The sequence below is a fragment of the Nelumbo nucifera genome, chromosome 1, assembly GCF_055504915.1.
Source record: "Nelumbo nucifera cultivar China Antique chromosome 1, China Antique-T2T, whole genome shotgun sequence".
NCBI lineage: Eukaryota > Viridiplantae > Streptophyta > Magnoliopsida > Proteales > Nelumbonaceae > Nelumbo > Nelumbo nucifera.
Window position 1 is genome coordinate 145,813,192 of NC_142649.1, and position 22,228 is coordinate 145,835,419.

At 38.6% G+C, this 22,228-nt stretch overlaps 1 pseudogene across 1 annotated transcript in view; it reads left to right on the forward strand.

The window, feature by feature from the left end:
• Positions 1–14,115, forward strand: part of LOC104588317 (arogenate dehydratase/prephenate dehydratase 1, chloroplastic-like) — a 34,358-nt pseudogene extending 20,243 nt beyond the window's left edge. The window contains exon 9 of the transcript XR_016080334.1: positions 13,287–14,115. The product of XR_016080334.1 is annotated as an arogenate dehydratase/prephenate dehydratase 1, chloroplastic-like (transcript). The remainder of the gene's footprint in view (positions 1–13,286) is intronic.
• Positions 14,116–22,228: the final 8,113 nt, after the last annotated feature.

Sequence of the window (22,228 nt, forward strand, 5' to 3'; positions counted from 1 at the left end):
TCTACAATATGAATAAGCTGAATGTCAGCGTCCAGGAACTCAGCAATATATTGCAGAGGGCCGAGGATCTACTCAAGAAGGATGAGCCTGTGGTTATGCTTGCTGAATCTAACAAATCGGGCAAGAAAAAGAGAAAGGAAAAGAAGCCCTAGAAGAAAACTACCAAGCCTAAGAAGTAGAAGAAGAACAAGGCATCTGATGCTTTCACTTCTGCAAGCAAACCGGCCACTGGAAGAGGAACTATCCTGCCTACCTGGAATCTAAGAAAGGTAACGTCAAAACTTGTGTCATAGAAACTAATATGTTAGTTACTTCTGTGTCCTGGTGTGTTGACTCCGGGGCTTCAACTCATGCATGTAACTCACTGTAGGGGTTCAAAGTTAGCAGAAGATTGAGTGAAGTCGAAGTGACACTACTCTTGGGAACGACTGCAAGTGTTGCAGCTGCGGCAATAGGAACCGTAGAATTAGTTTTTAGAGAATGAGTACTTGTACTTAAAAATTGTCTTTATGTACAGTACTTAAGAAGAAATTTAATTTATGTTTCTAAACTGTGTGCTGATGGATATACTGTTTATTTTAGTAATACGATTACTGTTAAACGGAATAACAAATTCATCGCATGCGGGGAATTGGAGAACGGTCTCTATGTTCTACATCCTTCTCTGGAAACTAACTTAACCGAAACTATGCCGGTCGAATATCCCAAGAAAAGGAATCGTGATACAGTAAATCCCACGTGCCTCTAGCATTACCGACTTGGCCATATCAGTGTTGATAGAATCACAAGGCTGGTAAAGGATGGTCCTTTGGATTTTTTAACCGTAGAAAATCTTCCCACTTGTGAGCCTTTCCTTCAAGGTAAGATGACTAAGCGGTCATTTGACGGTAAGCCTGAAAGATCTACATGCACACTTGACCTAAAACATACTGATGTATGTGGTCCCCTAACTGTTAGGACACGGAATCAACACGTGTATTTCATCACCTTTACAGATGATTTTTTACGATATGGTTATGTATACCTAATGAGACACAAGTCTGAATCCTTTGAAAAGTTCAAAGAGTTCAGATAGAAAGTCGAGAAACAGTTAGGGAGAGAAGTTAAGGCCCTTCGATCCGATCAAGGTGGCGAGTATCTCTCTGACGAATTCAGGGACTACTTGAAGGACAATGGAATAGTGTCACAACTAGCTCATCCTGCTACACCTCAACTCAACGGTGTTTCAGAGAGGAGGAATAGGACCTTGTTGGACATGGTCCGGCCACTTCTCGTACGCTTAGAATTACCCACATCCTTTTGGGCATACGCATTAGAGACTGCTATCTACGTGCTGAATCAGGTTCCAACCAAATCTGTTCCAAAAACTCCATATGAACTTTGGACCGGAAGGAAGCCAAGTGTAAGACACTTGAACATTTGGGGTTGTCCTGCACACGTTAAAAGAACAAGTGCGGACAAGTTGGAGTCTAAAACCAGTCGTTGCCTATTTATAGGCTACCCAAAAGATTCGGTGGGTTATCTATTCTATGACCCAAGTGAGCAGAAAGTGTTCCACAGTTGAAACGCCCAATTCTTAGAAATCGAATACATCCTAGACACCCATCGTTAGGAAATAGTTCTTGATGAGGAGAGCTCAGGAGTAGAGGGAGATGTCCCACAAGTTCTAGGTAGTGACCAACCTAGAAGGTCCACCCGGGTATCCAGACCACCAGTCCGATATGGTTATGACTAGGATAGTTACCTGGTGGAAGCCTTGACTAGTGAGGAAGATCCCGTAACTTATGCGGAAGCTATGTTAGACATAGATTCCCAGAAGTGGGTGGAGGCCATGAGAGTTGAGATGGACTCGATGGAGACCAATGGAGTCTGGACTCTAGTAGATCCGCCCTCCGGGGTAAAAGCAATTGGTTGCAAATGGATCTACAAGAGGAAGAAGGGCCCCGATGGTAGAATTGAGACCTACAAAGCTCGTTTGGTGGCGAAAGGGTATACTCAGAAAGAAGGCATCGATTATGAGGAAACCTTTTTGCCCGTGGCCATGCTCAAATCCATAAGGATCTTGCTAGCTGTAGCGGCGTACCATGACTACGAGATTTGGCAAATGGATGTCAAAACTGCATTTCTGAATGGAGATTTAGTGAAGATATCTACATGCAGCAACCGCAAGGCTTCATTGCTGCTGGTCAGGAACACATGGTATGTAAACTTAATAGATCCATATATGGACTTAAGTAGGCTTTTAGAAGTTGGAACATCCGCTTTGATTCAACTGTCAAAACGTTTGACTTTGAGCAGAATCCGGATGAACCCTATGTTTTCAGGAAGTCCAGTGGAGATAAGATCACCTTTTTGGTGTTGTACATGGACGATATCCTACTCATTGGGAATGATGTAGGAATGTTGACTTCAGTCAAGATATGGCTATCACAGTAGTTCTCCATGAAAGATCTTGAAGAAGCTTCATATATACTAGGTCTTCGACTCTATAGAGATAGACCGAAGTGGATAATTGGATTATCCTAAGCTGCTTACATTGACAAAATTGTCAAAAGATACAACATGGAGAACTCCAAGAAAGGAAACGTTCCTTTCAGGCATGGAGTCACTCTCTCCAAGAAGATGTCTCCAAAGACTTTTGAGGAGATTGAGAGCATGAGAGATGTTCCCTATGCCTCAGCTGTGGGGAGCATCATGTATGCCATGCTGTGCACTCGCCCAGACATTGCTTAGGCGGTGAGTGTGGTAAGCAGATTCTAAGCCAACCTAGGGCAGGAGCATTGGACTGCTGTGAAGAACATACTCTAAACCTTCGAAGACAAAAAGAGTTTTGTCTGATATTCGATGGTAGTTCACTACAAGTTTTAGGGTATACCGATGCCGATTTCTAGTCGGATCCAGATGATAGAAAGTCTACATCTGGGTATGTTTTCACGATAGGATCGTGTGCTGTTTGCTGGAAAAGCAACAAACAAGGGTCCACTGCAGATTCCACAACCGTGGCCCAGTGCATTGCCACAAGTGAAGCTACCAAGAAAGCCGTGTGGATGAAGAAATTCATACACGAATTGGGAGTGATACCGTCCAGCACATCACCCATCCCGTTGTTGTGTGACAACAATGGAGTGATCGCCTAGGCTAAAGAGCCTCGGGCCCACTCGAGGTCAAAGCACATCGAGAGGAAGTACCACGTACTACAGGAGATCGTTGGTAGAGGGGACGTCCTAATTCAGAAGATAGCATCAGCGGATAATGTGGTAGACCCATTGACTAAGCCACTGACACAGAAGGTGTTTGAGAAACACGTGGCAAGTATGGGATTCCGGCTTGTACCAGATTGGACCTAAGTGCAAGTGGGAGCTGTTAGACAGTTTTGTATGCCCTTAGCTTCAATCCGATTTGATGTACTTTTGTTATTTAGTGTAAATAAATAAAGTGCATGTTTGATTCATGTTGTTTGGTATGATTCTGTGTAAGACCCTAAAACTGGACACTTATAGAGACTCGTGTTAGTTTTAAATGTTCACAGCCATTGGATAAGTCTGGAGAGATTTATCCTGCCAAGGCTGATACTGATGTGCCACCAAGTGTTGTGATGGCCTGTCTCGGCCACCAGGGTGAGACCCAAGGCACATGCAGTATGAGATTACTCGAATCCTTGAACCGGATCAGATTTCCAGTATTGCCCTGGACTTTGGAGATAGATGGGCAAAACTAGAAAGTTACACCTGACCCCTAGACTCGATTATGACACTTCACTATGTGTCGGATCGAGCTGTCTTTGATATGCCAATCAATGAGATCCTTAGATGAGGATCAAAACCTGGGTATGTTGGGACAGTCTGAGAATTCATCTGAGTGGGTGATCATAATGACAGGATCAGTCCCTTTGTCAGACAAAGGGTAATGATCGGGATGAAGGGATGAGAGATCCATCCCATGGACGCCCAAAGATTGCGGAATAAGGGGCGAATTTCAAAAATTTTTCTCTCCCTTCAACTGGAAATTGCATTCCCTATTTAGAAAATCATATTTTTAATGATCATTCTTGAACCTTAAACTGAATCAGATTTGAACCAAAAGGAGTAGGAGAGAATTATACCTGATACGGAGAAGTAGTATCTCCCAATAGAGGTGTTCACACCCAAGGAATGATCCAAAAACTGCTCCCACTGAAGATGGCGCAGTGCAGGATGGAGCAGAATCAGTAGTGTTCTTCGACTGCAGAACACTGCACCTGCCCACAGTCCCTGGGTTTTTATAAGATGGCTTGGCCCAGGGACCACTTAATGTAAGTGTTGGGCCCATAGGGTCCATGTGATGGGCTCAGGGGTTCATTGAGCTTTTCGGTGAATTCGGTTGGGCCTTGTAATAAAGGCTAGGCCGAACCCATGTGGCTGGTGTGTAAATCAATGTTTGGGTCCCACACCATACAAAGAAGCCCAACTGGGCACCAGATTGGAAACAAATTAAGCATTGAACACTTAATAGGCCAAAAGCCCATTTCGAGTTGGGCTGATGTGATCACCATCTATGGGGCAGATCTGAGATTATGTTAGCAAAGGGATAGGGCCTTTTAACCTTATCCACTCTGGGAGACCAAATTCAAATCAGATTTGAATCTGGTAACCTCCTGATAAGAACAGGAGTAAGCTAACTTAATCTGCAGATAGGATTAAGATAATCCCCTATCCAAATACTGATTTGGATTGGGATAAATCCTAATTAGGAGGTTTCTTAATCAAGAAGAAAGGAGGAAAAACCTTAAGAGAGAAAATCATCAGATTTCGAACCAAAGGGTTTCAGAGAAAACAAGAAAGCTTCCTGCGAATAGAGATTAGATCTCATTCATACTCTAGAGAGAAGAGAAGCAATTCAGCTGTCTTCGTCCTTGGAGTTCTCCTCCAGCCGCCGCCATTGCTTCTTACAAGATTCGATATTTGTAGAAGAAAGAAGTCAAAAAACCAGTTCTTGACATCAGTCTTGCAGAAAATACTGAAAAAGATTCGGTGTTCAGAGTTTCCAGAGGATTCTTGCGATGGATCCAGTGTGTAGAACGCACTCTATTGGTTCTGTTCCACCCACAGCTGTGTCATCTTCAGCAAGAGCGGATCTTGGTTTCTTCTTTGGGTGTGAACACCAACTTTGGGAGATACTGCTTCTCCGGATCAGGTATATTCCTCCCTTTTGCTTTTTGGTTCAGATCTGGTTCGATTATGGTTCAAGTAGGATCCTTAAATATAGTATTCTAAATTTAGGGAATATGATTCCCAGTTGGAAGAAGGTAGGAAAATTTTGAAATTTGCCCACCCATTCCGCAACCTTATTGGCGTCCATTAGATGGATCCTACCATTCTTTCCCCAAATTCTCACCTTGCCGTTGTTTCATTGTTTTCACCGGTTGGAATACTACATGATGGTGCACGATCTGGAGGGTCTTCGTCGGCTCGGCTTTGGAGACCGGTACGTGGACTGTTTCCTCCATAGGGGCAGCTTGCTCCTCAGTGTGCTCGGGTGGAGGCTCTAGTTTGATATCCTCTGGCAACTTCGCCTTGCCTTTCAACATTGCCACATAGCACTTGCATGATTCTAGCTAGTCACCTCATACTACCCCCACACCGCAGTTCGTCGGGAATTTCATTGACAGATAAATAGGTGGATACTACTACTCGCAAGGCATGCAGAATGGGCCAACCTAGAATTGTGTTGTAGAGGGATGGAATTGTAACCACTAGGAATGTCTGCTTGAAGCGCACTGCGTTAGGCCATGTTCCTGCTACGACTGGTACTATCACTTGGCTGAGGGGCCTAACTACTTTGCCATTGAATCCTACCAAGGGTGAATCTCTACAGATTTCATGTCACTTCGCTTTAACTGCAACTTGTCGTAGGCTTCTAGGAACAAAATGTCCGTCGAATTCCTTGAGTCTACAAGGACCCGCTTCACCTCGAAGTTGTTAATCACAAGCTTGACGACGAGGGTATCATCATGCGGATAATGTATCCCACGCGCATCGTCCTTAGTGAAGTAGATGGGCTCTTCTACCCGAGGTCATTTTGGTGGGTTTTCTTCTTCATGCTCCAATTCCCGGACTGAGGTCTTTCCTGCTGCTGTAGTGCACACCCCAACAATGGACACACCAGTGATCATGTTAATCACCCCACAGACCGGCCTGTCCTCAGGTGGCTGTGGTTACCGAGGTGGCTGGTCGTTCTTTCTGCTCGTCTCTAGAGCTTCTCTTCTCTGGTCAACTTGTCGGTCGAACGAATCTTTGCTCTCATGCTGAATGTACTTCTTCAAATACCTGCGGCAGATCAACTCTTCAATCTCGTCATAGAGGTTCCGACATAGAAAGTGACAATAGACCTTTGGGTTCCTGGTCGTCGGATCTCCCTGCAGCCTAGGTGGCCACTTGACATAAGAAGAATCCTTGATCACCATCAGAATCTTACCTCACTTTGCATTTAGGGGGGGGGGGTATAGGATGTTTTTTCAACAGGAGGGGTCCTAGATCGCTGACCTGACCTAGAACCCCAAGATGGTGACTTACTTCTCTGACAAGGAGACTTGCTTATCCTCGGTGACTTGCTCTTCTTCCACCAGTACTTGCTACTACTGGCTCCTTTGTCTTTTCTCTTCCTCTTCTCACCCTTCTAGTTCTCTGTCTTTGAGCTGAGAGCTTCTTCTATGCTCATGAACCTCTCGGCATAGTCGAGGAACTTCTTGTCTTCGAACGGTGTACTTCGAGGTACCATGCGAACTCAGTGTGCCTAACTCCTTTTTGCGTTGTAGTGAGGCGCACGGCTGGATCGAGATCTGGTATCTGTAAACACTCCTCATTGAATCGCTTGATGTAGCTTCAGATTGATTCATTCCCCCTCTAGACCACGTTCAGAAGGCTCTCTTGTGATTTTGGGCACTTCTTACTAGTGACAAAATGGGTAGTGAACATGCCAGCGAAATGAGTCCAAGTCTTGATTGAGACCGGAGCGATGTTCCTGTACCATTGCCTGGCTAATCCTCTAAAGGTGGTGGAAAAGGCCACGCACATGCACGCCTCATCTGCTCCAGCAAGGTGCATTTGAGATTGAAATGCATCGACATGGTCATTAGGGTCAAACTTTCCATCATACATATCTAGTGTAGGCATCTTGAAATCTTTTGGCCTCGAGGCCACTAGTATCTCGGGTGATAGGGGAGGTCTGGCTCAGCAATGCTGGAGCCGGCTGTGCAGCTACCGAGCTCACTTCCTCCCTCGCGCTGCTCGGTTTTAGTGGCTGACTACTTCTTGGCAGTGGGCTGTTCCTGGCTGATGATCGGCGTGTCTTGCGACGTCGTTGCTTCTTAGCTGCTTCCGCGTTGGTTCTATTGACCTCGGTGTTATCTGGTACTTTGAATCTAGTTCATTCCCGCTCCTGAACATTGTCACGAGGCGGGAGTTGGTTCCTATTTCTGGCATCTTCTTAGTCGCGAACTTGATGTTGGCTATTACGGGGGGCAGAGGGGTTTCATTGTGAGTTCGCACCTCTTGCCCCGAGCTGGTGGTCGCTAACTTGTTGCTCGCAATTCTCAGGCCGCAAGTGTTATTGCTGATCGGTCCTCGTGTGATGACTAACTTTGGGCCTATCTTTCGGGTTTCCTCTCTGAGAAGGTGGGGGTGTACGTTGACCGTCAACTCTACCTCGAGGTGGGGTCCAATCTTGGGGAGAGACTCGGACCTATGGGTCCCACACTCCTGTTGGACAGTTTTGTATGCCCTTGGCTTCAATCAGAATGATGTACTTTATGAGTTTATTGTAAATGAATAAACGTGCATATTTGATTCATGTTCCCTTGGTATGTTTCTGTGTAATACCCTTAAACTGGACACTTAATGAGACTTGTGTTGGTTTTGAATATTCACAGCCAGTGGGTCGGTCTGGGGAGACCTATCCTGATAAGGCTGACACTGTTGTGCCACCAAGTCGGTTGGGGTGGCCTGTCTCAGCTATCAGGGTGAGACCCTAGGCACATACAGTGTAGGATTAATTGAATCTTTGAACTGGACCAGATTTCTTGGAGAAGAACACTGCTGATACTGCTCCATCCTACACTGCGCCATCTTCAGTGGGAGCAGTCTTTGGATCCTTCCTTGGGCGTGAACACCTTCGTTGGGAGATATTATTTCTCCGTATTTGGTATAATCCTCTCCTACTCCTTTTGGTTCTGATCTGGTTCAGTTTATGGTTCAAGATTGATCTTTGAAAATATGATTTTCTAAATAGGGAATGCGATTCCCAGTTGAAAGGGAGAGAAAAATTCTTGAAATTCGCCCCTTTATTCTGCAAGATTTGGGCATCCATACGATGGATCTCTCATCCCTTCAACTCCAAGGAGGAGATCGACGCACACCTTGCTACTGCTGCTGCTAATTATGGGCCCGGTGTTGATTCTGATGTTGGTTCGGCTGCAGTGGTGGAAATTGTTATTGGTACTGTTGGTAAAAATAGTACTACCGGAATTGTTGGAACTAGTGCATTTGTTGCATCTGTAACTACATGGTTCGAACACTCTGGACTAGCTCATTGAACTGCTGGTGCCCGACCCCAGGGGGGACCACATAGGGCTCCAGTATGGAGAAGGTAGTGCTTACCTAGGGCAGTGGAGTGTTCAACAGCTGTGTTCGGTACTGAGTCTACTGTGTCGATATAGTGGGGATCCCTAAGACAGTGAGGAAGATGGTGAACTGGCCGATGCAGACCATGGGGAACTCCTGGCTAGTCGTAGTCTACTCCTGTTCCCCGGACACGGTCATCTCAATGCTCTTCACGGTGCTGCTTGTAGAAGCCATTGAATGAGTAAAATGGTAAGGTATGAAGGTTGGATTTTTGATCGTTTTCCCACAGATGGCACCAATTGATGGTGTGCAATCTGGAAGCTTCTAGCTGGAAGGTTACCTAGATGCTGGTCACTTAGCGAGGTTGAGATCGATTGAGCGCGCATTTTGGCATCTGCAAAGCCTATAAATCGCGTGACGCCCGCGCGTCCCCAGTACGCGATTTGGGTTTTCTTGATCGAGCCAAGCGAGTCAATATGGTCCAACCGGAGAACCAGCCTTTGGACCAAGAGAACTCGGGCCATGTCCACCTGGGCTTGTCATGAACTCCCCGCGCCGGGTCGGGACCCTTGTGCACGGGGAGTGGGGGGCAATTGATGAGGGGTTGTTCGGCCGACCTGATAAACAGAGGATATGTGGATGCGACCTGCCAGCCAGATGATGATTCAATAGTTCCTACAACCTTAATGAACTAGGGCACCTCAGGTGCCTTAGTCATTTCGGATAGTACCGAAGCCAGGGCACTTCAGTGATTGCATGCGCCGAGGTGACACGTGACAGATTCTAGAAGCTCGTTAGATGTCCTCAGGCCTTTCGGGATCATACTGTGTAACCATAGGCCTTATCCTCGTTCCGCCCGAATCGAATGGACACGATAAGCCTTATCAGCTAGTACGTTGGCCACCTTCTGAAACGGAATGGACTCCTACTGTTCAATCCGAAGATCCCGGAGAGGTTCCTTAGGGCTCACGACAACTCAACTATATAAGGGCATTAACCCCCATAACACAAGGTACGAGCGATTACTTGCTTACTAGCTTACTTGCATTAAAGCTTTCAGCTCGCTACCAGAAATACAATACTAACTTAAGCATCAGAGCGACTTCGCCGGGTTAGCCACCCCGAATTCTCTGATCCGCTTTCTTGTAGTTTGAACCAGCTCGCTAAGCAACCATCATCTAGGTAACCTTCCAGCTAAGAGCTTCCAAATTGCGCACCATCACTACATGAAAGCACAGAGAAAAAGGAGAAAAAAAAACAAATAAGGAGCAAATCGAAACCCTAGAAAAATGGAAGAAAATGTGACCTGATTTTTCGTTCTAACTGAGTCGAAGAACATACCTACAGAACCCACAGTAGTGGTGCTCCTTTCTCGAACCAGAGGAGTCAAATGACCTGATTTTTTGGCTTATATGAAGGGCATTACGGGTCATTTCAAAAATGTATGAGGGTAATTTTGTCTTTTGCCTAGGTCTGAAATACCCCTTAGCGCATTAAGCACCTGGTCCGACTCTTTTCTATTTAGATCTGAAATTGGGTTTCAGATCTTCTAATCAGACCCAAACCCAAACATAAGTGGCATATGACAAACAACATTTTCAGACTTTAGAGGTCTGAAAAGTGGTAGCAAATGCCACCTCCTTATCCCTTCCCTGAATTTCAACTATTCGCTCCCTCTTATGAACCTCGCTCTTATTGTTATTTATGATTTTTTGTGTTGTGTTTGATTTTGAAATTTGAAGTAAAAAGTAGGGAAACCTTTACAAACCTTGTATAGGTTTCCCTACCTTTCCCTTCCTTTCGTTACCTTTTCCTTCAAATCAAATATATGCTTGGTTCTCTAACAGTTGATTCATCGGTCACCTTTGAAAGAGAGAGTACAATCTTTATCTTACACGATCCTATTTCAATCTTTGTGAGGAATTGTGCAGAAATTCTAGATCGAAACTTTTGAGCAAATTTATATTCTTTTGAATCCAAGGTGAGATAATAAGAACTTTAAACTTACCAGTGTTTAAAATTGAAGCAATGCTGCAAAGAGTCCTTGCAAAAAAAGGTCGTTTGCGTAAGAACAGTCAGGCCTGCTTGAGCTTGGGGTTTTGGTGTTTTGCGGCTGCTTTGGTGATAAGGAATGTGATTTTCAACCATCCAAAGTTTTAATTTGTTGGAGCATTTTTGAGTTAGAAATTTACAAAACAGGGCTTAATGACAGGTTTTAATATTTTTTGTTTTTTTTTGAAGGGTATCTAATCCGGTGCTCACCAAAGTTGTTCCAATACGTCCCAACGTCATCTATGTCTGCACTCCAATCTCAGTGAGATGTGTAGATACATATCATATTGGGATATTGTTGGTTTGTTGGGACAGTTTGTTATGAGCAGGTCCCATCAGATTTGGTCCACACAAAACTGTCCCTACACCATTGTCACAGACTTTTGAAACCATGTATTGAGAACATTTCTAGACTTGTATGTTCTATTTTTCATGGGGAGATTCTCCCAATGCATGGCTAGGTACTATGAGGACCAAGTATTGGGATGTGCTCCTCACATTGACCTCACAACCACAACTCACCCTGTTATACACATATATTAAAGGAAGGTCTTCAAGCAACAACCCCCACACTTTAGACACGTGGAATTGTAAAATTTCAATAGATAGAATCTTAGAAGAAGTTAAACTCTCACTCTTAAAAAAGTCTATCCATTCTTCAAAAAAAATAAAAATAAAAAAAGTTTATCCACTCACAAAAAAGTGATAACTCTTAAAATTCACACATGTAGAATCCTAATCCCTAAAAGTGGCCACTTCAAATGTTATGATAGTAACTGAATTTCATTCAAACACAATCATTTCAAAAGTAACGATTAAACAAATAATTTAACTTAAAAATATTCAAAATATTAAATGGATAAAAATAAAAAATAAATGAAATTCATAAAAATGACTAAACAATTAATACAAATGGTGTGAGCTTCATTCTTTTAGATGAAATAGTTTATTAATTGCAAATTAGATTTAACTTTTTTGGGAAGTGTAACCTAATTTAGCTTTTAAAAATAAATTTATCAAATAAATATTAAATGCCAATTAAAGTGGGTTACTAGGTTACAACTTACAAATATGATCTCATTTAATCTCTTAAGTCATTAAAAACAACATAAATTAATAGTGATTTCCAAACAAATTAGGTCAAAATAGATTATCAATTACAAAGATGTAAGACCCATGTTAATTTTTCTAATTTAATTTTTATTGTTAAATAGTCAATTTCAAATTAAATGATACAGTAGTTTCCCCTTAGTATGGGGTCATTCTTTAAATAAAACACGGTAAATTTCTTAAATCAAATAAAAAGCTTAACTTAAATGTCTAATATAAATAATTAAAAAAACTGAAATAATTCAGATTAATGATCACGTACTTAATATGGGGTCATGCCTAATAAATAATAAGCACAAGTACGAGAGACATTCCGAATATGCAGCTAGGAGATGCTCTAAGGTTGGTGTGAGGAGTGGATCCAAACTCCCCATTGCGACAGTACAATGGTAGTTAGTAGTTACCAAATGCTGACAGGGAATTGTTTGTATTATAGCCACCGTTAGTTAAATCTAGGGTGCATTGACGAGTCCGAATATGATGTGGTCTAGCTTACACCATAGACTTTGCTTAGATCTAATAACCAACACCACTTGCTCTTACATTGGTTGTGGTATTCCCACGTGTGATAGTTAATGGAGATAAAACATTATCACAGTTCCAAATATCAAACAATTGATAGTGAAATGCAAATATGTCACTATTTCAAATGTAAAACAATTGATATTCTTTTTCCACTGGAGTCCACTGAATTGAATTGCTTTGTGACCATGGTTACAGGTAATGTGATTTTGTTAATAAAACATGCATTAATAGAGAAAAATATTTGTTTAATTATTTATTTTATCTTTTAAATAGAAAGCTTCTAGTTCTCGTCTTTTATTTTCTCTTTCTTCTCTTTTTGACCCTATCTTTCTTCCTCAAACCTTAAGGCTCAATTTTGAAAATAGTATAAATGCAAATTTGTAAAGTGCAAAATCTTGTGTTTTGTATGTAATACAAATTGTAATTTTGAAGAATTAGTTACATCTGCTGAGCTGGAGAGTTGGTTATAACTAACTTCTCTCTCTATATATGGCTATATATCTAAGATGGAATGCACAAGAAAGAAAGAAATATTTCTCTCAAATTTTCACGCTTGTTTTCTGCTCTCTGTTATTGTTTTCTCATCTCTGTTCTGGTATTAGAGCTAGAGACCTTGCAATTGCAAGATTTGGGTTCATTGAAATACTTCTTAGGTCTTTAAATTGCAAGATCTGACAAGGGGATTGTAGTCTGCCAAAGAAAATATGTGTTGGACCTGTTGAATGACTATGGGAAATTAGGCTGCAAACCTGTCTCTACTCCCATTGATCCTAATCATAAGTTGGCCAATGATAGTGGTACTCTTCTTGCTGATGCTTCATATTACAGACAGTTAGTTGGGAAGTTGATTTATGTCACTTTCACTCGTCCCGACATCTCTTATGCTGTGCAGATTTTATCTCAATACATGAATAAACCTACTGATATTCACTTACAAGCTATACATCGTGTGTTGAGATTACTTGAAATCTTCCCCTGGAGCTGGTCTTTTTTTCTCTGCAGGTTCTTCTACACAGTTGAGGGCTTTCTCTGATAGTGACTGGGCTGGTTGCCCAGATACAAGGAGATCCGTTTCTGGCTTATGTATTTTCTTGGGTGATTCTTTGATTACATGGAAGTCTAAGAAGTAGAATTTGGTGGCACGAAGTTCAACTGAGGCGGAGTATCGCGCTATTGCAGCCACTACTTGTGAATTGATGTGGCTTTCTTCTTTGCTCACTGATTTTTGCATTACAGTTTCATTGCCGATCTCGTTACATTGTGATAATCATTCTGCGATCTATCTTTCTCATAATCCTGTGTTTCACGAGCGGAGTAAACACATTGAGGTGGATTGTCATTTTGTCTGGGATCAAGTTCAAAGTGGTTTCCTGCATTTACTGTATTTACCTTCTTCTGATCAGGTGGCAGATGCGTTCACCAAGGCTTTGCAACCTTTGCATTTTCAGTACTTAATAGGCAAGATGAACATGCTCAATATCCATATTCATCTTGAGGGGGGGTAATGTAAATTGTAATTTTGAAGAATTAGTTACATTTGTTGAACTGGAGAGTTGGTTATAACTAACTTCTCTCTATATATATGGTTGTATATCTAAGATGGAATGCACAAGAAAGAAAGAAATCTTTCTCTCAAATTTTCACGCTTGTTTTCTGCTCTTTGTTATTATTTTCTCGTCTCTGTTAGTATGTATTTTTCTTTTTTGTTTGTATGTATTTGTATTTATACTCTTTCCAAGTTGAGCTTAAGGCTCCGTTTGTTTGTAATACAAACACTGAACCGAGGTATTTATGTACTGTGGTTCGCATTTGTAAGCATTTATTTAACATGTAAAAATTAATGATTATCATATCAAAAATGTATTTTCTAATATTTTTGTAGTCTAAGAAGAGAGTATTACTGTACCTATTTTTTGAATACAATTTCGTATTCTTTTGATAATCAACTTTTTAACTAAAATTAAGGCATTGGAGCATAAGGTAGTTGGAGCATTTAATGATGGGGCCCACACTTAGCACTGATTTCAAACAAACAACATGATTGTAAAAAAGATTTTAAATCTAAACTGTATTTGTATTCATGAACCGAAAAGAGGATAAATATGCAGTGTACATATATTTGCATTTACATTGCAACCAAATGCAGTTTAATTTACAAACTTACTACTATACAAAGCGGAATAAAGCATGCTGAATGATTCATGCGCCCAGAGATCAGTGATTCAATGTCTTTCAAATTCCAATATGGCAATACAGATATCTTCATTAGGATAGTCTTGCCAACAACGTTCTCCAAATTCTTACCTAAGCTAATAGTTCTCCTTTCTTAAGATTTCATTATGAAAGTAATAAAGAAACATTAGGGCTCAGTTTGGAAGGAGTACAAATACAAATATGTACAATGCAAATACATATAAAATAATACAAAATACAAGGTTTTGTACTCTATAAATTTGTATTTACACACCTTCCAAACTAAGCCTAAGAGAACATTTAGTACATTTCCAAATAAGAAGCAAATACCCCCACATGGAAGAAGTATAACCTTATTTTGAGAGTTTAAATGCATTTCCATAAATACATTTGCTTTTTCTTATTTACTCCTGATATGAATTCAGCCAAAGATGTGATATGACTGGGACTGTTTTGAGAAACTCAAGGTTTTTAAAATTGAATCGGACAACGAACCGGTCAGGGGTCCAGTTCTTAGGTAAAACAGTCTGACTGTTCGAATCGAATGGACAGCCTGTTCTAACAAGAAAATAAAAAAATTTAACACAACCAAACCATTAGATGGTTTGAACAGTTCGAATGCTCGGGTCAGCAGTTTGCTGACCAAATCAACGATTTTTGGCGAAATTATAGTTTTGGGGTAAAACGGAACCGGTCACTTGATCCATTTCCGATTTTCTTGGTCCGACCGTCCAGTCAGGTCTGATTTTGAAAACCATGGAGAAACTTGGATGATGTAACTGATGATACCACCAACAATGTAAATAAATGAACAATTTACCACCGCCATAGGCAACAGATTTGACGATTTGTCCTCCAGCTTTTCATACCAAGAATAGATTTTTGCACTTCGCCAAATTTCACAAAGTCTAAAACTATGATTTTGAATCCTTTCAATTCAAGTTTAAAACTAGGAAAAAATAAGCTACGTGGTTTAGACTACTAATATAAACACAACCTTGTTCTACCTCTATGGGGTCAGATATATGAATTTTATTGTGGTTCTGTTCTATTTATTGTTAAATTATATCTCTTATGTACTGATGTTGTTAATTAAATATGAATATTTTGATGGATTTAAAACCAGTACAGGAATCCCAACTAGACTCCTAAAGCAAAACGGTAAGTTTCAATCGAATATCCCTAAAGAACTGATTTAGGAAATTGCTAGTCTTATGTTTTGTTTATAGAAAGAAAAGATTGTTTTTACATCACCTTTGAACTCAGCGTGTCATAAACAATGAGATAACCATATCATGTTGACATTTGTCTAGTGTGTGGCTCGAACTTGCCAATTGGCTCAATTGGTGGATATAAGGTGCAATTAAATTAGCTAAGGCTCAGTTTGGTAAGAGTACGAATACAAATATGTACAGTGCAAATACATATAAAATAATAAAAAATATAAGATTTTGTGCTCTACATATTTGTATTTGTACTCCTTCCAAACTTTCAAGGAACTTTGGCATTTATTGACTAAAATATTTCGAATTTGAGTTCAATTTAAACTCTATTTTCTAGTTCAAGTAAATATTTGATACCTTAAATTTGAATTCCACTTAAAATCTTGAAAAATTAATTGAGCCAAACATGTAAGCTTTCGAATTGAACATTTTATTTATCAAATTTGAGTGTGTGGCTTTAAAACTAATACGGGGCTCCCAACTAAGTAATACATTTAGCCACTTTCATGGGATTGAATTTTATCTCTGCCTTTTTCTATCCCTGGATTCTTAAGTCTAAAGTAAAGGTGTAGGGTCCAATATAATACATCCATATCAAGGTTCAAATTAAGCATTGCTATTGTAAAGATTCTAAAGAATATGACAGAGGCAATTTGAAGATAAATGCTTTGGAAATGTATGAACAAATTACGGAAACTTATATGAATCCCACAATTCCATTAATATTATTAAACATTTCCTTTGAAACCATTACTAATAATAAACATGAATGTCAAATGATTATAAGCAAAATATAAATACACAAGAAATGCATATTTTTTTATAATTAAGAAAGTGCCATTATGCATACAAGGGTTCACCGCTCAACAATAATACTCTAATGTATTTAAGAACCACCACTTGCAAAAAGCTTTGAATGTGTAGTGTACCTGACCAATACAAAGAGAAGCATATCTTTAATCTTTTACTCCTTTTATAGTGGGTAAGCAACAACTCAAGTATTCATATTTCTCCTGGCATCTTTCTCAATAAATCGTGAACATGAATGACAATTGTGTTAGGTCTTGGGTTCATGTGGTCTTGACCCACAATTGTGTTATTTTGTATTAAATTATATATTGTATTATATAAATGATGACCTAATAGTTGAGATGATCATTCAGCGTCTCTTTGTGATAAGTTCATGGACCTCATACACACCATTCTCCCCACTCCTTAGTTATCTAATCAATAATATAAATGATAAAGGAGAAATAATAAACAATGTCCAATGATGAGATAAATAAACACCACAAGAGAAACATCACACCTGAATTTTTAACATAAAAAAACCTCTAAAATGTGAATAGGAAAAACCATGAGGCACTAACCCAAAAATCTTCCACTATCAATAAATATAATGGGAATTATAATTTCTCTAGTTCCAACTAAGAATAACAACTTCAAGAGAAATAACAACATATAAGTGGGCCCTACTTCCACATGAGGAGAGAAACCCAACAAATTTCCCCCTCCTGACTCATGAGGAGTGTGCAACTTTCAAACCTACAATGTTTCTACAAAGCTCGTGATTTTCCCTTGTTAGGTCATTATATCTGAAACATTCTTGTTAGTATGGATCTTTTCTAGTTGCAATAACTTTTATTCCAACATATATCTAATCCAATGATATCTCACATGAATGTGCCTGGACTTAAAATGAAACCTAAAATTCTTGTTTAGGTGGAAGGCACTTTGACTATCACAATGAAAAACATATCTTGTTTCAAACCAAGTTCTTGTAAAAAACTTCTTTATCCACAACATTTCATTCCAAGTTTTAATCACTGCAATGTATTAAGCTTATGTGGTAGATAATGCAACATATTTTTGCAATCTAAATTGCTATGAAATTCCTCCCCCTACAAAGGTAAGTAGATAACTTGATGTGGATTTACTGTCTATATATGTAAAGCCTTCTAACATAGGTTTACCATCTTCAAAACTCAAACACACTTCGGAAGAAACTCGAAGATACTTGAAAAATCTATTTTATTGTTGCCCAATGCTATTTGTCAGGATTGACCAGGAACCTACTAACAACACTAATAACATGTGCAATGTTCGATATATACAAACCATAACATATATTAAGCTACCAACTATTGAGATATAAGGATTTTTTTTTCATTTTTTTCCTTCTCATTTGTAGGACTTTGTTTTGAACTTAATTTAAAATGACTTGCAAGAGGAGACCAAACTAGTTTTGCCTTATTCATGTTGAACCTTTCAATATATTTTTCTTGTAACAACCACAACTTTTTGGCTTTTCTATTATGAGAGATATCCATGCCTAAAATATGCTTTGCTAGTCCTACGTCTTTCATAGCAAAAGACTAGTATAATCATTTCTTTAACTTGTCAATTTTGTTAGCATCATGACCAACAAGTAACATATCATCAACATAAAGCAAAAGGATAATAAGATCGGCATTTGAAAATTTCTTAACAAACAGACAATGGTGTGAAATCGTTCTTGTGTATTGATGATCCATCATAAATGAATCAAATTTTTTGTAATATTGCCTTGGAACTTGTTTCAACCTATACAATTTTTTTTTTTTTGAATTTGCATACGATGTGCCTTTTCCCTTTTACTTTAAATCTTTTCGATTGTTTTATATAAATATCTTCCTCTAAATCACTATGGAGAAATATCATTTTCACATCTAATTGCTTAACTTTCAAGTCCAAACTTGTAACTAACCCCAATACAACACGTATTGATAACATTTTCACAACGAGAGAAAAATTCTCTTCAAACTTAACACCCTTTTGCCCAAAACCTTTCACAATTAGCTTTGTCTTGTATCTTGATTGTGAATTCTTGTATTTAGTTTTCAATTTAAACACCCACTTGTTCTTGAATGCTTTTTTGTCTTTAAGCAACATCACCAAATCATATGTATGGTTGTTATGCAAAGAATTCATCTCTTCTTGCAAGGCTTTCTATCACTCACCTTTTTGCTCATTAGACAACACATCTTCATTTTCTAGTTCTCCATCGGTAAGCATAACAAATTGTTCAGGTGGAAACCTTCTTAATGGTTGCATTTCTAGTGGACATACTTATTAGTGGCATATTTGGGAGCTCTTGAGGGGTTGCTCCCCATGCTCACATGCTGTGTGTGGTTATCATCACAATCATTTTCTTGATTTTCATTTTTTTCTCTTACATTACCATGTACAACTTGAGGAAGAATTTGATCCAATTCTAATAGTTCATTTGTACAAGATTGAGAGGTTGTGGCTGCTCAACTTTATCAATGTTTTCAATGGTTTGGTCTTCAAGAAAGACCACATCTCGGCTTCTAACAAATTTTTCTCAATAGGATCCCATAACATATAACCAAATTTCTCATTTGCATATCCTAAGAAAATGTGTTGTTTGGATTTATCATCGATCTTTGATTTATCTTCTTTTGGAATGTGCATAAATGCCTTACATTCAAACACTCTTAAGTATTTATAAGAACCATCTTTTCCTATCCACACTCTTTCTGGCACATCTCCATTCAAGGGGGTTAATGGAGATAAATTGATTAAATAACATGCAGTATGCATTGTTTCTCCCAAAAAATGTTTTGATAATTTTACATATGACATTATACATGTAATTCTTTCCACAATAATGTGGTTCATCCTTTCAACCACACCATTTTGTTATGGTGTCTTGTGAATGGACTATTCATGCTTAATGCCATGATTTATGCAATAGTCATCAAATGGACCAATGTATTTACTACCATTATTTGTACAAATATATTTGAGAGACTTTCCTATTTTCTTTTCAACTTTAGCATAAAATTGTTTAAATATTTTTAAGACGTCATCTTTGTATTTCATTATGCCCACACTTTTCTAAATGCATCATCTATGAAAATGACAAAATAAGAGGCACTACAAACACTTTTGACTTCCATAGGACTACACACATTTAAATGAATTGATTCTAACACATTTTGTTTTCTTTTGAAAGATTTTTTTTTTTGAAATGAAACTTTATGTTGTTTGAATTAAAGGTGTACCTATCATGTTGGGGAGTTGCTTCTTTGTAAAAGTTTGTAGGTCTTTTTTACTCATGCGGCTTGGCCTTATGCATAATAATCTGTAGACACCTCTTCAACTATGTTTACCTCATTCTTGCAAACATGTGTTTGGGTTTTATAGAGAGTAAACCACCTTATTCCTCTTGCCACCACAAGAGAGCCTTTGGTAGGTTTCCAACACCCATTACCAAAGTGATTTAAATACTCTTAATCTAGTTTTCCGCTGAAATTAAATTAAGTCAAAGGTCTAGAACATGTTTAACTTTCTTGAGAATCAATTTACAACCAGAATATATCGTCACATATACATCACCTATCCCCACAATTTTTGATGTGTTAATATTTTTCATCTTCACTACACCAAAATCATCAGATTTGTATGGAGTGAAGAAATCTTTCCTTGGAGTATCATGGTAGGAGGCACTGATATTAATTACCCAATCCATATCATAATAAGTAAGATTGAAGCAAGATTCTTCACATCCTAAGAAAATGATTAACTCTCCATCGAAAGCAACTACAATGTTCTTTTTCTTTTTGTTATTTCTTGAATTTTATGCAATCATTCTTCACATGTCCCAACTTCTTGCAATAGTAGCATGTAATTCCCTTTCTTGCTTTATACATTCCCTTGGATTTGTTATGGTGTTGCGGATATCTACTTTTGCTTCTCCCCTATTTTTTATAAGAAGTGCTTCTCCTCGGGTTGAACTGAATGTCTTTCTTTTAGTTTCTTTATTCAATAAAATTGTTGTAATTTGACTCATTGTGAGAACTCCATCGGGTGTGGAGTTGCTTAGAGACACCACCAATGTCTCTCAACTATCCAACAAAGAATTAAGCAACAACAATTCTTGTAATTCATCATCTAACACTATTTTCATAGAGGAGAGCAGATTTATAATGCTTTGCATTTGATTCAAATGCTCCACAATTGATATACATTATTTGAACTTTAAGTTCCCAAGCTTTTTAATCAAGAAAACTTTGTTTCTTGTTGTATTTTTCATATAAGTTTTCTAACTTTTTCCAAAGAGCGCGTTGAAGCTTTTGTAAAAATGTGGTGAAAAACACTATCCTCAATCCATCATCTAATGACATCTACAACTTTTCTTTCAATTTTCTTCCATTTCTCAATGAGTGTCCCTTCTGGCTTGGCTTTTTCTCCTTCAATAGGTCTATACAAGTCCCTATAATACAATAAATCTTGGTCTCCAAATGGCCCCGTTTTTTCCTATTTAGCATAACCATACGACTTGTACCAATATCCATAATTTACACACCCAAATTACTTCAATCAAAGATTTGATACCAATTTGTTTAGATTAAAAATCCATTGTAATTAATGGTGTGCAAATTAGCAATGTAAATGGCAAATGATAAATAATAAATAATGTCCAATGATAAGATAAACAAACACCACAAGAAAAATAACACAACATTTTTTTTAACATGAAAAACCTCTCCAATGTGAAGAAAATCATGAAGCACTAATCCAAAAATCTTCCACCATCAACAAACATAATGGGAATTACAATTTCTCTAGTTTTAACTAGAAAATGGCAACTTCAAGAAACAAGAGCCTCTTTTGGATATATACACAACAACAATCATCAAACAAGATATATTTTAATCAACAAAATATGATAAAGACCTCACCAAACAAAGCTGCCCAAGTTTTCTCCAATTCATTGTTGAAGAGCCAAGAAATTCCACAAAAGCTTGATAGAATAAGTGTAAAATAACAGCCAAAACAGTTGATTGAATGTGCTCTTGTTTACATAGCAAGAAGCTTGAATCTCTTTTCTTGTAAAATGAGGAATTACCTTTTCCCACTCTCTTTTTCTCATAAGAGGATATCAACATATTTAAAATGCCAAAAGACTCTTTACAGTAAGACAAAATGAGGCTTATAGAGAGAGACAAAAGATAGCCGAGAATAAATCCCACAATCTACTAACATGAACCAAGACAAAACAACTTGTTTCATTCTCACTAACGAATGAATATAGAGAGTGTCAACTGAACTTTGTCTTTGTTTCCAACTCTCAAATTATGTATTGGACAAGAGACTCCAACACATGAATGGGTCTCATCTCTACATGAAGAGGAAAACCCAACAATTACATGAATCCTATTTCTCCATTTTATCATGTTCAATGCTAACTGCTAAATTATCATGTTCAATCCTATTTCTCCATTTTATCATGTTAAATGCTTAAATCAGTTCTTATTACTCCCATCCAAGTCTTTTTTTTTTTATATGTTCCTAATTTTTTTTGCCATTTATATGTCATAGATGATCTATGCACGTAGTGTTGGTCCCGTTATGCTTCCGTGCATTTTCCTCTTTTATCAGATGTCAAATCGTCATCGGATGCGTTAAGGTTGAGCCAAAACATTTGACTCTTTTTCCTTTCTCACTGATTTGATTTGAGCA